Raw genomic sequence first — 12,989 nt, 5'->3', positions numbered from 1 at the left:
TTTTCTTCACCCTGTCTGGCCCCCAATGCTTGATCAGTTAGCCAGTGATGGGTAAGATTCCTCAAGGGAGGAACGACCTAAGACAGGCATGATCATGGGAAGCCCCCAGGGAAGGACTTGGGGGACTACAGCAAAAGGGGGTGATGGACTCTCGCCCCTCGGCTTTGACATAGCCTGAGTCCTCATTCTGTCTGGGAGAAGTCTCCTGATCTCTTGGCTGCCTTACTTCCCTTGCCTGACTTGAGCCTGATACAATGACAGAGGGTGGTGCAGCACTGTGCTGGAAAGGGCAGGTTCCCTGGGTGATCAAGCCTAAGAAAGAATATATAAAATCCTGTGAAACCTGCTTTGCTAAGAATGCTCTCAATTAAATAAGGGTCTGAGCAGGAAATGAATTTGTTTCTCCAAGTTTTGTAGCCCTTTAGCTAACAGACCCTGACTCAGAATAGGCCCTAGTAGTTCTTTGTATGTTATCTATTGTTTGATCCTTACTACCTGACAATGATTAATGAGCTTTACCTGTATTCCTGTGCAAAATGAACCTAATAAAAGCCCATTGAGGAAAAAGCTCTTGGTCCTTCTACTTTGAGAGAACGGCCACCTTTCCTCTCCAAGCAGATCATGTCTTGGTAGACTTATTCTCATCCGTGGTGGACAGGGGGCTCTGCAGGCAAAGCTCCCCCACATGCCAAGACAAAGAAATATGGCCCAAATGAAAGAACAGAGCAAAGCCTCAGAACTAAGTGAGGAGATTGCCAACCTATCTGAGGGAGAATTTAAAGCCCTGGTAATCAAAATGCTCATAGAACTGATTGAGCTTGGTTGAAAAATGAAAGAACAAATGAAAGATACCCAAAATGAAATAAAGCAAAATATTCAGGGAACCAGCAGTGACAGAAAGGAAACCAGGATTCAAAGCAATGATTTGAAACAAAAGGAAGAAATAAACATCCAACCCGATCAGAATGAAGAAACAAGAATCCAAAAAAATGAAGAGAGGCTGAGGCTTCTCTGCGACAACCTGAAACGTTCCAATATTTGAATTATAGGGGTGTCAGAAAGAGAAGAACAACAGCAAGAAATTGAAAACTTATTTGAACAAATAATGAAGGAAAAATTCCCCAATCTGGCAAAGGAAATAGACTTCCAGGAAGTCCAGGAAGCCCAGAGAGTCCCAAAGAAGTTGAATCCAAGGAAGCACACACCAAGGCACATCAGAATTATATTACCTAAGATTAAAGATAAGGAGAGAACCTTAAAAGCAGCAAGAGAAAAGGAAAGAGTTACCTACAAAGGAGTTCCCATCAGATTATCACGTGATTTCTCAAAACAAACCTTGCAGAAAAGAAGGGGCTGGAAAGAAATATTTGAAATCATGAAAGGCAAGGACCTACATCCAAGATTACTCGGTCCAGCAAAGCTTTCATTTGGAATGGAAGGGCAGATAAAATGCTTCCCAGAGAAGGTCAAGTTAAAGGAGTACATCATCACCAAGCCCTCATTATATGAAACGTTAAAGGGACTTATCTAAGAAAAAGAAGATAAAAAATGTGAACAGTAAAATGACAACAAACTCCCAACTATCAACAAATGAACCTAAAAGAAAAGAAAAACAATGAAAACAAAAACTAAGCAAAAAACCAGAACAGCAACAGAATCAGAGAAATGGACATCACATGGAGGGTTTTCAGTGGAAATGGGGAAGGAAGGAATGGGGGGAAGGTACAGAGAAGCAGCAGCATAATTAGTAGGCATAAAACAGATGGGGAGAGATAAAAAATGGTATAGGAAACAGAGGACTCAAAGAACTTATATGTACAATCCATGGACATGAACTGAGGGCAGGAGAATGCAGGAGGGTTGGGGGTCAGGTTGGAGGGGGAATAAAGGGGGAAAAATTGGGAAAACTGTAATAGCACAATCAATAAAAAATACTTAAAATAAAAAAAGAAATATTAAAAGCTGTGTAAGTCCTAAAGCTGCTTAGAATAAGGCTATCATGAAGGAGTGCTTACAGGCAAGAAAAGTACATGCATTTGATGGAGTTCAGCTGGGATGAATGGCTTGGCAATAAGACCAAAGAAGTAAAAGAGGAAGAAGGTCATGTAAATTTGCCAAGCAAAATCTTTCAAAACTATGACACAAAAATAATCTTAAAAATAAAACTTTTAGTCATCTTATCAGCAACCTAAGGAGAACGACAAAAGGCAGGCTTTTTAACTCACTGCCTTCCCACAACTAGGACAGTAAATGTGGTGATCGACATCATCAACAATCAAAATAATGTGGATAGAGTGATGAAATGATATTAACAAGATTTAATTTGCTTTGGAATAAATGTGACATCCTACCAAGCTTAAAAAAAATCAATCATGAAGACACATGCTATTTTCAACTTGCCTTAAATGCACTTTAGGAGAAAAGGTTCATAGGTTTTAATTGATTACAAATGCAATATGACTCTTGGGGTGGGGGGAAAAAAACCCAAAGAACAAAAAACAAAAACACCCCTGAGTGAACTCTTGGTCCTAAATATATGTTTGGAATCAGAAAAAAGGCGATGACAGTCTCAGAGAATTCGCATTAGTCAGAGAAAGCCCTTCCAAATCAGTGCCCTGATTGCATATTGTATGGACAGAGAGGCAAGTAAAGCCTGAATGAATGCAAGTCTCCCTAAAGATGTGAACCTGCAAGCATGCCTTCCACAGTCAACTATGAGTGCTAGTGAGGCAGGGACTGTGTCTGTCTTGTTCATAGCAAGGACCTAGCATAGGACCTTGAAGCCTGGTACAAACAGCTCTAAGAATTATGTTCTAAGACTTTAGTTTAACAATATTTGGGGCACTTGCATTTTCTGCTGGGAATGCATTCAGATGGTCTTACATAATGGGAGATTAACCTAGCAAAGCACAGCAGCTCTGCCTTGCAAGTGCTAAGCTCAGTGGAGAATGCCACTTGGCTTTAAAATTTTGTAATTCTTAACAAAATTTTAATTTTCTAAGATTTGCATTATTTCAAATTTTGTGCCTAAAGTGAGACTTGGGTAATAAATTTTATCGACTAATTCAAATATGCCTAATTTCACATAATATGCACTGGCACTCTGAGGATTATTTCGGCAAATATTGAGACCTACTATGTTGCCAGGTACTTTTCAGTGCTAATGATACAGCAGTAGGCAAATTTAGCTCTTTATGTAAACTGTATGCAGTTTGTCTGAAGTTCCTCCATGGAAATTAGGCTTTGAAAACTATCTGTCTAAACCAATGAGTGTACCGATGAAGGGAATAAAATTGAAGGAATCAGTCACTTGCTCGCTCTCACAACTAATTGGCGATGGAGCTGGAAGACAGTGATCTGCAGACCAGTCCTAGCAGGTATTCAGTGCCCACGTGTTGTTGCAAGTAAGCTGCTAAAGTTAACAACTTGGAGGCACATTTATGAAAGGATCTCAGAAGTAACATAGAATCATCATTAATAAATATTTTGTTAATGTCCTTGTTAATTTTCTCAAAAATGAAAAATTTTCCAGACTACGTTTTTCTATGTTTTTTTTTAAATCCTCACCTAAGGACATTTTCCCAATTTTTTTTAGAGAAGAAGGAAGAAAGAGAAATATTAATGTGAGAGAAAAACATTAACTGGCTGCCTCTTGTATGTATCTGGGACTGGGGATGGAACCTGCAACCTAAGTATGTGCCCCAACTGGGAATTAAACCTGCAGCCCTTCAGTTACAGAACAATGCTCCAACCAACTCAGCCACACCAGCCAGGGCTTTCTATGTTTTTTAACCAAAAATTTCTTTTTAAAATATACATGTATTAGAGGCATATACATGTATGTGTATGTGAAACTAGAAGTTTCATTTTTTGAAACAAAAAATACTTACCTTTACTATATGCTGTGCTACTTTATTTTAATACTGATTAGCAACCACTAAATGGACTTCATGTTCCATTAACAAGTAGCAACCAGAAGTCTGGTGAACACTGTTCTAGTGTACATTTGGCAGGCTAATTACCACTCTATAGTCGATAATTAACTCACATGTCTCCTCCTCAAAGAAGCCTTCCAGGACTCTCCAAGCATAAGCAACATGACCTTCCTTAAAGCCTGAAATCAGTGACAGTGAGGATACAAGGAAGGAGCAGGTTCAGGAGAGAGTGGAAAGTGGCACTGGAATGACTATGCCATACCTAAGACCACAGTGGAGCAGGAACTCCTCGAACACAGGGTCACAGTAGCCTTTCCCACCCCTCAACCCCAACCCATCTTACATTTAATCTCAATAAGCAATTGTTGAAATAAATCATTCAGGGAGCTGATGAAAGAGTTGACCCCGAAAGCAAATGAGAAAACCCATCCATCAGAGGCTGCACGCTGATACCAATGGGCTGAATTTGGCCCTCAGATGTGTTTCATTTGGCCTGTGCAGTTCAAAAAACTACAGAGACAGCATTTAAAAATTGGGAGGTTTCACAAATTTCCAGATTTGTGGCTTTGCTCGTCAGTACACCAGAGTCAATCCCATGCTGGTTACCCCCAACATCCACTCTCCCACAACGCACAAGGAAGCCCAATAGCTGGGCTGCTTTAGCATGTCCAGGACCTCTTGGGCCCTACGGGTGTTTGATTTGTGAGTCTGTACCAAGCAAGGGGAGAAAATCCTGTCTAGAAAAAATAGTCTAAGACTTGGTGAATGAGCCTCCAGCAATCTGGGGGAAGGAAAAGAACAAGAAGGAAAGGACTCCTCTTACTCAAGACAGCAGAGATCCTGAGAACATTTCCCAGGGTGAAAGGCTGCCTGAGGGAACTGTCTTTACTCTTGTCTCTCTCTGGGATGAGACAGAAAGAAAAAAAAAAAGGTGGAATCATAAGAAAGTGCCAACATTAGACCATTTTATTTTTCCTGTATCCTTCAGTATTGAATAACACCATTTTGCACAGGTGGGTTTTCAATAAACTTGGAAGCAAGGCTGTGGAAAATTTTTCAAATGCTGCATTGGTCTCAAAATTCCAGCTGTTCAGATATAAAAGTGATGTTTGAATACCTTCCTTCCATGAACCCATCCTCATGAAATCTGATAAACTTTCAATTAAAATCACTCTCAAAAAAATAAAATAAAATAAAGCACTCTCAACCAAAACGCCAGCATATTTTAAATAGAAATTAAGAAGCTCATTCTAAAATTTATAAGAAGATGTAAAGGAGCTAGAATAGCCAAAATCATGTTGAAAAAGAACAAAGTTGGAGAAATTATACTACCTAATTTCAAGACTTATTCTAAATCTAAAGAAGTGAATATAGTATGGTATTAGTGAAATGACAGACAAACAGATCAATGGAACAGAAATAAAATCCAGAAATAGATCTATACCTATAGAAAACTAATTTTCGAACAAGGTGGATAGGCAATTCAGTGGAGAAAGAATAGTTCTTCCAACAAATGATAGTGAAAAAAACTGGCACACACACAAAAAGAGAGAACTTCAGTCCATACCTCATACCACATAAAAAAATTAACTCAAAATGGTTCACAGTCCCAAATAAGATGCCTAAAAGTACAAAACTTGTAAAAGACAACAAAGGTGAAAACATTTGCAACCCCAGGCAAAATTTCCTTTGGAACACCAAACACATAACCCACAAAAGAACAAATTGATATACTGATATCATCAAAATATAAAGCTTCCAGCCCTGGCTGGCATAGCTCAGTGGATTGAGCGCGGGCTGTGAACCAAAGTGTTGCAGGTTCGATTCCCAGTTACGGTACATGCCTGGGTCGCAGCCCATGACCTCCAGCAACCGCACATTGATGTTTCTCTCTCTCTGTCTCTTTCTCCCTCCCTTCCCGCTCTAAAAAAATAAATAAATAAAATCTTGAAAAAATATATAAAGCTTCTGCTCTTTGAAAGACAATGTTAAGAGAAAAGAAACTACAGACCACAAGAAATTATTTGCAAATCATATATCCCATAATGGACTTATAGACAGTATGTACAAAAATTATCAAAGCTTAATAAGAAAACAAACAACACAATTTAAAAATGGGCAAAGATTTGAACAGACATTTCAGTTGAGAAGTTATGTAGATGGCAAACGAACACATGAAAAGATGCCCAACATCATTACTCAACAGAAATTTAAATGCAAATTAAAATCACAAAGAGATACCACTATACACCTAAAAAACTGAGAAGACTGATATACAACATTAGCAAGGATGTGGAGAAACTGGAACCCTCAAACGCAGTTGGTGAGGGAATAAAATGGGACAATCACTTTGGAAAACCATTTGGCAGTCCCTTAAGAAGGTAAACATGACATCTACCATACAATCCAGCTATTCCACCCTGACTTGTACGCCAAAGAGGAAAAAGGCTGTACAAAGACATGAACATGAATGTTCACAGCAGCTTTATTTGTGACAGCCAACAACACAGGTGTTTGTCAACAGGTAGATGGAAGAACAAGCTGTGGTATATCTGTGTAACAAAATACTGTTCTGCAATAAAAAGAAATGAAATATCAACACTCCCATATGAATCAATCTAAAAATAAATATGCAGAGTGAAAGAAGCCAGACAAACAAGAGCACTGTATAACTTTGTTTCCATAAAATTCTAGAGAATGACATTAATGTATAATGACAGAATGAAGATCAATGTTTGTTTGGGGATGGGGGTGACAAGAAGAAGGAATTAAAAAGGGGTATGAGGAGAAACTTTGAAGAGTAATAGATATGTTCATATTTGACTATAGTAATAGCTTCATGGGTATATACACATGTCAAAACATCAAACTGTACACTAAGAATACATGTGATTTATTGCTTGCCAATTATACCTCAATAAGGTGTTTTTTAGAAAAACAAATAAAACAAAACAAAAAATAACACTCAGCTATGCTGTCCCTTCTTGTCCCCTAACCCCATGCCACTATGTTAAGTCCTCTTTCCTAAACTTTCCCACAGCGCTGTATGCTGGCCCCATTGAAATATACTTGCAATATAGTGTGGTTTTCATATAATTTTAAGTTGAGCCATATAAAACTGCCAATATTCTGTGATTTGATCTTAAAATGGCTGCTTCACATGGCTCAACCTAAATGCTTGCTGCCTACTCTACCTGATGATGAGCTCTCAGTCCTAGAAGGGTCTGGTCAATGATGTTTGCTGTGAGTGTTCTGACACTTTGAAAATTCTTTCCTCTCCAGCAGGTCATTTCAAAGAGAGCTTATGGGACCAAAACCAGGAACTCTTAATGCTGTGACCTAAGATTGAAGTTCTCCATAAGATGTAATAGACATTCAATAGTGCTCTGTTTTCCTGAGAAGATATAAAAGTGAAAAAGAAAAGAAAATTCTTTTCTCTCCAGCTACCCACTCTCTGCTGGGTTGTCACAGGCATCTGAAGAAAGGGCTCTGGGGCCCTGCCTTCACAGCCTCATCCCTTTTATCCACTTAAAATCACTCAAGCACCCTATAGCGCAAAACCTTCTTTTTGTACAATCCAGGTGAAAAGGATCTTTTAAAGCAACAGAAACATACCCCTAGGCTACTGGCAGCAGCAGATGTAGCTTTGAAAATGTAAAAAGTGTTAAACATTTAAAGCAACCATAAATCAAAGTAAAACTCTGATTCTGGACATCTCTCAGAGGAAAAATTCCAGAGGCTGCAGTACTTTAAAATAATATCATGTGCTTTGGCCCCCCGCCTTGGCTGCTTCTCCCTTAGAACAACAAAAAGAAGCATGCCAACTATTAAAGGCCGTCTTGTTATATAATGCAGTTAATCTCACATATTCTTCCCTATGGGACTTAACCAAGTTTCACAGTGGTCTATTTTATTTAGCATTGATAGTTTTATTCGTTTCTTATTAAAGAGATCTTTCCACAAAATTGGCTGCTCTCTCAGCTTGGCTTGAGAAGGAGGAATATCTGAATTAAAAATCTGTGCAACAGATGGACTTCAGTTACAAAGAATATCTCTGGCTTCAGAAGTTCCTCACAGAGGCAGGTGTCAAGCCTGTTACTAAGTTCCTGGCTTGCAGATTTTCCTGAAGACACTTTAGGTCTCCATTTATATGCACTTAGTAGGCGTAGCAGAGGATAAAAGCAAAGAACTCCATAAATACTGGTTGAATTCTGGGGATGTATTTGCCTCAATTTTGTCCATTTAAAAGGAACAGTAGTTTTATGAATGATAAAAAAACAACAACAATGCCATCAGGCAGACCTGAAGAGGAGGGAGAGAAGGGACACGTTGTATTGCTGACACACTCACCCTCCTCTAGAGGTGGAGTCCCAGACGATGAAGGGCCTGAGAGATAGGGAGAGACACACTGGATATCTTGTCTACCAGTGGTTCTTTTCGAGGAAGGGGTTGACAAAGGGCTGCAGAGTTCTCTTGGCTTCCTACTGTTGTTCCTCACCCCAGCCTTAGCCAGCCCCTTTAGTTCCCCTCCTAGCTACTGTGTGGACAACAGAGAAGAGAAGCCAGATAAGTCATTTCCTTCTCTACTGTATGACTGAGATGACAAATGCCCTGTCTGGCTTCATAGAGTTCTCATATTTGTGTTTCCCTCCTTTTAGCCCTTGAAAGAGAAGGGAAGACAAAAGTAACACCTTTATTCTTAAAACCATTACCATGGAGTAGGTACTATCATCATATTCTTTTTATAAAGAGGGCATTAATAATAGAGAAAATTGAATGACTTGCCCCAAACCATTCAGCCTAAGAAGTGACAGCCACCTGGTTTTGAACCGAGGTCTGGGTGGCTCCAGAGTCTATGCTTTTCTGATGAGTTTTTCTACACTCCTGAATGATTAGATGAATGGTGACAAATCCCTTGAGAAAGAAGGAAGATTCCTGAACAGTGATTTCATACTGGTTCAAGTATAGTTCCAGCTGCGATACCCAGAGATGATTGAGTTGTAGTCAGTATGGAAAGAGAACGTCTGTAGAGAAGAATTTATTTATTGTACAGCCTGAGGCTCCTGGAGGGAAATAGCTCTGGTCAAACAGTTTGAGATTAGGTATACTTTAATAAATATACAAACAATGAAAACAACGAAACTTTATTTTCATGACTGGGTTTAAAACAAGCCCCTTGTAAATCCACACCTGTAATATCTATCTGACTAAAAAGAAAATGTGACCAATTTAAGTGACAAAGAGATGGGTGGGCCCAAAGGGACACCCCTGTAATGTGCTGCCACCTCCCACCAACATGCCCGGCTTTGTCTGGTGGCAGCTTTGGCTTCCTGCTGATCAGTCACAATCCATGACCAGAACAAGAACAGCCTTACTCTCCCCCCACCTCACCATGTGCAGGAGATGCAGACACCATAACCAGCATCTAAAATTTTGGTAACTGAATCCTATGACTTCCCAGGGTGAGCACCTCAGGAATACCACTCAGCAGAAGTCTAGGGTTTTAGTTTCAGCTATGATATACCATTTTGAAGTATTCCTTAGTGTTAACACAATTGTTCCACAAGTAATCTGAACTCTGACAAATACATTCAAAGTAATCTTTTTGAATTTCCTTCCCAGCAGTAAGGTACTTCTTTAAAAAAGAAAAAAGAAAAACTCCAAAACAACAGAAAACCACATGTAATATTCTTTCAGCCTACTTACTGGCAGCATTTTGTGTGTGTGTGTTCCAAAGAGCATAGAAGCAGCTTTTATGGTTAGAAAATTGGAGTGCTATCATACCTAGGAAATTATAGGGCTGAAAAACAAAACAGCTTATCTACACATGTCCCATCTGCTTTTGGTCTTGTGTTTTGCACAATCAATTACTGGAAGCACTGGAAAGTATGCCGAGACACTGAACATGAAACCTGGGGTGTGTCATAATAGTGACCTGGAGTGGAAGTAATACTGCCATAGAGCTTGTCCCAAAACCCAGCCTCGCAGGAGTGTCCAGGAACCATCAAGGCAGGGCACTACAAATAAAAACACGACACACACCGAGCTGGAGCCAGTGATCTGGAACACAGTGAAAGTAAATTTCCATTCACTGGGGAAGTGCCATCTAGTTCATTGTTTTGTTGGTGCACACCCTTGTGTTTGCCACAACTCAGCGTGCTCACTGCGGAGAGCAGTTTGCTCCCAAGCTGCTTGACGGTGGACTCTGCTCTTTCACAATTTCCCAGACTCACGCACCTGGATTTTAGGACGGGAGCCCTTTAGAGTTCTGTCTCTTTGGACCACTCCATTCTAACAGCCCTCCTCCATTCTCCTCTGACAATTCCCTACCCCACATCCATTACCTACTTCTTTTTTTTTAAAGATTTTATTTACTTATTTTTAGAGAGGGAAGGGAGGGAGAAAGAAAGAAAGAGAGAGAGAGAGAGAGAGAAGGAGAGAGAGAGAGAGAGAAACATCAATGTGCAGTTGCTGGGGGCCATGGCCTGCAACCCAGGCATGTGCCCTGACTGGGAATCGAACCTGCGATGCTTTGGTTCGCAGTCCGAGCTCAATCCACTGAGCTACGTCAGCCAGGGCCCATTACCTACTTCTAGACTGTCCCTGCAAGCTCCATGAAATCATTATCTCCATTTCTGCATGAGCCACTGACAAGGAAAAAGAACTCACTTTTAAAAAGACGAAGTTTGACAAAGATGAGAAATGCAGTGAATTCGCACTTGAAATGAATAAAGTGAATGCCTGACTATTGTAACAAAGGAACATTTTTCAGCTGAAAAAACTCAGTGGCAGAGAATTCTTAAAAGAAAAAAAAAAGCTTTCTATTCCTGTTGATCCAACCAATTAATGAAAATACACCATCAGTAGAAGTAATTTTAGTCTGAATTTTGAAAATTACTTTTGTTTAAGGGAAAAGGGAGTGGAGGGGGATATTAGTTATTGATCCATTACTCACTCTTGGTATATTCTTTAAGGGAGCAAAACAGATAAAAGCCCCAGGGATTCTAGAAATCAAATTGACAATGTGAACCTTTCTTGAATGAGTATATTTCACTTGCATAAATCATCATATTCATTAGTCTGCCATTATAAGATGGCAATCTATGAAATCATAAACCTGATTTCCATTGTTGAGCAATGACTAATGGACTTGAAAGAGAAAATGTGATTGCTACATTTATGTCTGGAGGAAAATATTCTCTTACTGATAAAATATTCAAATTATATTGGCTTAATCATAAGACAGTGTTAATGTATGCAGAAGTTGTTGGATACACTTGAATAGAGATAAAATGAGTACTATCAGGTGTCATTAAACATTTTTAGATTCCAACGGGAAACAAAAAGAGAGTAATACAATAGAGACAAAGCCCAAAAGGTGAATGTATGTAACAACAAGCTCCCTCCCATGGACTGTAATTGGGAACTTGTTCCGTCACTCCTTCCCCTGCATTAACAGCTTGCCTTTCTACTGCTAATGAAGAAGGAGCCCAGAGTTGCCATGAGGATGAGGTCCAGGGTCCTGATTCATGACTCTGAGCAGTCTTGTCTCTCATCTCCTTGGCAATGGTAAGCAGTGGTACAAAGAGGATGCAGGATCCGGGAGGAGCTGGTAGTTGTCAAGGCTAATTTCCCTCCAGCCTGATGTGGCCTCCTTCTCTAAAGAACAAAGGAAGACTTTTTCCTTCTGACTCAGGGCTCTGAGGCTGCGTTTCACTCCATTTTCTCCTGATTAGTCAAAGCCATTGTTTACCAAAGTAAATTGCAAACTTCCCTTCTTGCAGTGATTGATCTGTACGCAGTAATTTTCAGGGTGTGACAGCATGGTACAGGGAAACAAGTTCAAAGATTTGCTTTCCAGTCCTTTTCCTGCCACTGAATATTTGCTGTCTACATCTCAGTTTCTGCATCCCTGAAAAGGTGACAACCCAGCTGACTACCCACCCTTTTGCAACATGATTAAGTTTGTTTTCCATGTCATTTTTCAATTCTCTTTCTCCACTTTTCTTATTTGGGCTAGAGTATCACACAGAGTAGATGGTATTCATAGACTACTATCTTGGTCCTCTAAATCATATATTCATGTGGCCACAAATAGAGCAAAACAACCAAGGGCATATTGGCTAGCAGTCACAGCAGGAAGAATAATTAGTCAAGTTGCATAGTGTGTTTCCTTTCAGTCTTCAACTGAGAGGCAGCTGTGATTCAGCAGAGATAGCAGAAACCAGGAGATGGCTCATGGTCCCCCTTTCTAGCCTCCACTTCTTCACTTACAAAACAATGGGGTTGGCTGAGCTTAAGGGCTGCAGATGCAAATGTCTGCCTGCCTGGTGGGGAACAAACATAACAGGGTCTATGCCTGAAGCATGGGGGCTGGGAGAATGAGTACGCATGCTCCAGGTAAGGGGAGCAACTGCTGTTCAGCACCTGCCAACTGTTACCCTGGGAGGAGGAGGACCCACATCTTCTTTGAGGAGAAGCCAAGAATCTATAATGTATTTTAGGTGAAATCTTGATTTTAAACAGTGTCCACTAATTTTAAATTTTTCAAATGCTGTGTGAGTCAAACAAAATGTGTCTGCAGGCTGGCAACAGTCTTAGGTGTTCAGTCTGTGGCCACTGCGCTAGGCAGAGTGTCTCTCAGCTCTCCACAGGACTAAGATATACCCTGGGTCTAGTTTTTATAGCTAAATATTCTGCCTTATTAATGGCTATAATATAATCATCACAATGAATGTTAATGTACCACTGTAGATGGAGCTGAGATTTGATCTGGGGCTCAGGGGTAACAGGAAACCATGAAGGGCTGGGGGAGGGTGATACTGGACAGAAGTGTGGCATGATCCAATTTACATTTTAATAAAGTCCACTCCGACTGCTGCTAGAAGGATGAACTAGAAGGAAGGGCGAGTATACATGGTTGAGCAGGTGTTGAAATACAAGGGTGCCAACCACTGAGCAAGTGAGGGGTGAAATGTGGCCTCCGTCTGCAGCTGCATCTTCCCCTAAGGGCAGTGTATGTACTTTTTCTACCCCAAGGTGCCCTGTAGGCTT

At 40.2% G+C, this 12,989-nt stretch overlaps 1 protein-coding gene and 1 non-coding gene across 3 annotated transcripts in view; one reads left to right on the top strand and one right to left on the bottom strand.

Moving 5' to 3' along the window:
- CRADD (CASP2 and RIPK1 domain containing adaptor with death domain) overlaps window positions 1-12,989 on the bottom strand; it is a 187,606-nt gene that overhangs the window by 22,480 nt on the left and 152,137 nt on the right. The gene's annotated exons all lie outside the window — the stretch shown is intronic.
- On the top strand, window positions 7,219-7,345 carry LOC123813588. Its single transcript, XR_006784776.1, has one exon. It is a non-coding gene; the product is annotated as a small nucleolar RNA SNORA25 (small nucleolar RNA).

Source organism: Phyllostomus hastatus, unplaced genomic scaffold (genome assembly GCF_019186645.2).
Source record: "Phyllostomus hastatus isolate PE091 unplaced genomic scaffold, TTU_PhHast_1.1 phas_contig_152, whole genome shotgun sequence".
Classification (NCBI taxonomy): domain Eukaryota; kingdom Metazoa; phylum Chordata; class Mammalia; order Chiroptera; family Phyllostomidae; genus Phyllostomus; species Phyllostomus hastatus.
The sequence above is the reverse complement of the archived record's forward strand: the minus strand, read 5'-3'. Positions and strand labels throughout refer to the sequence as shown.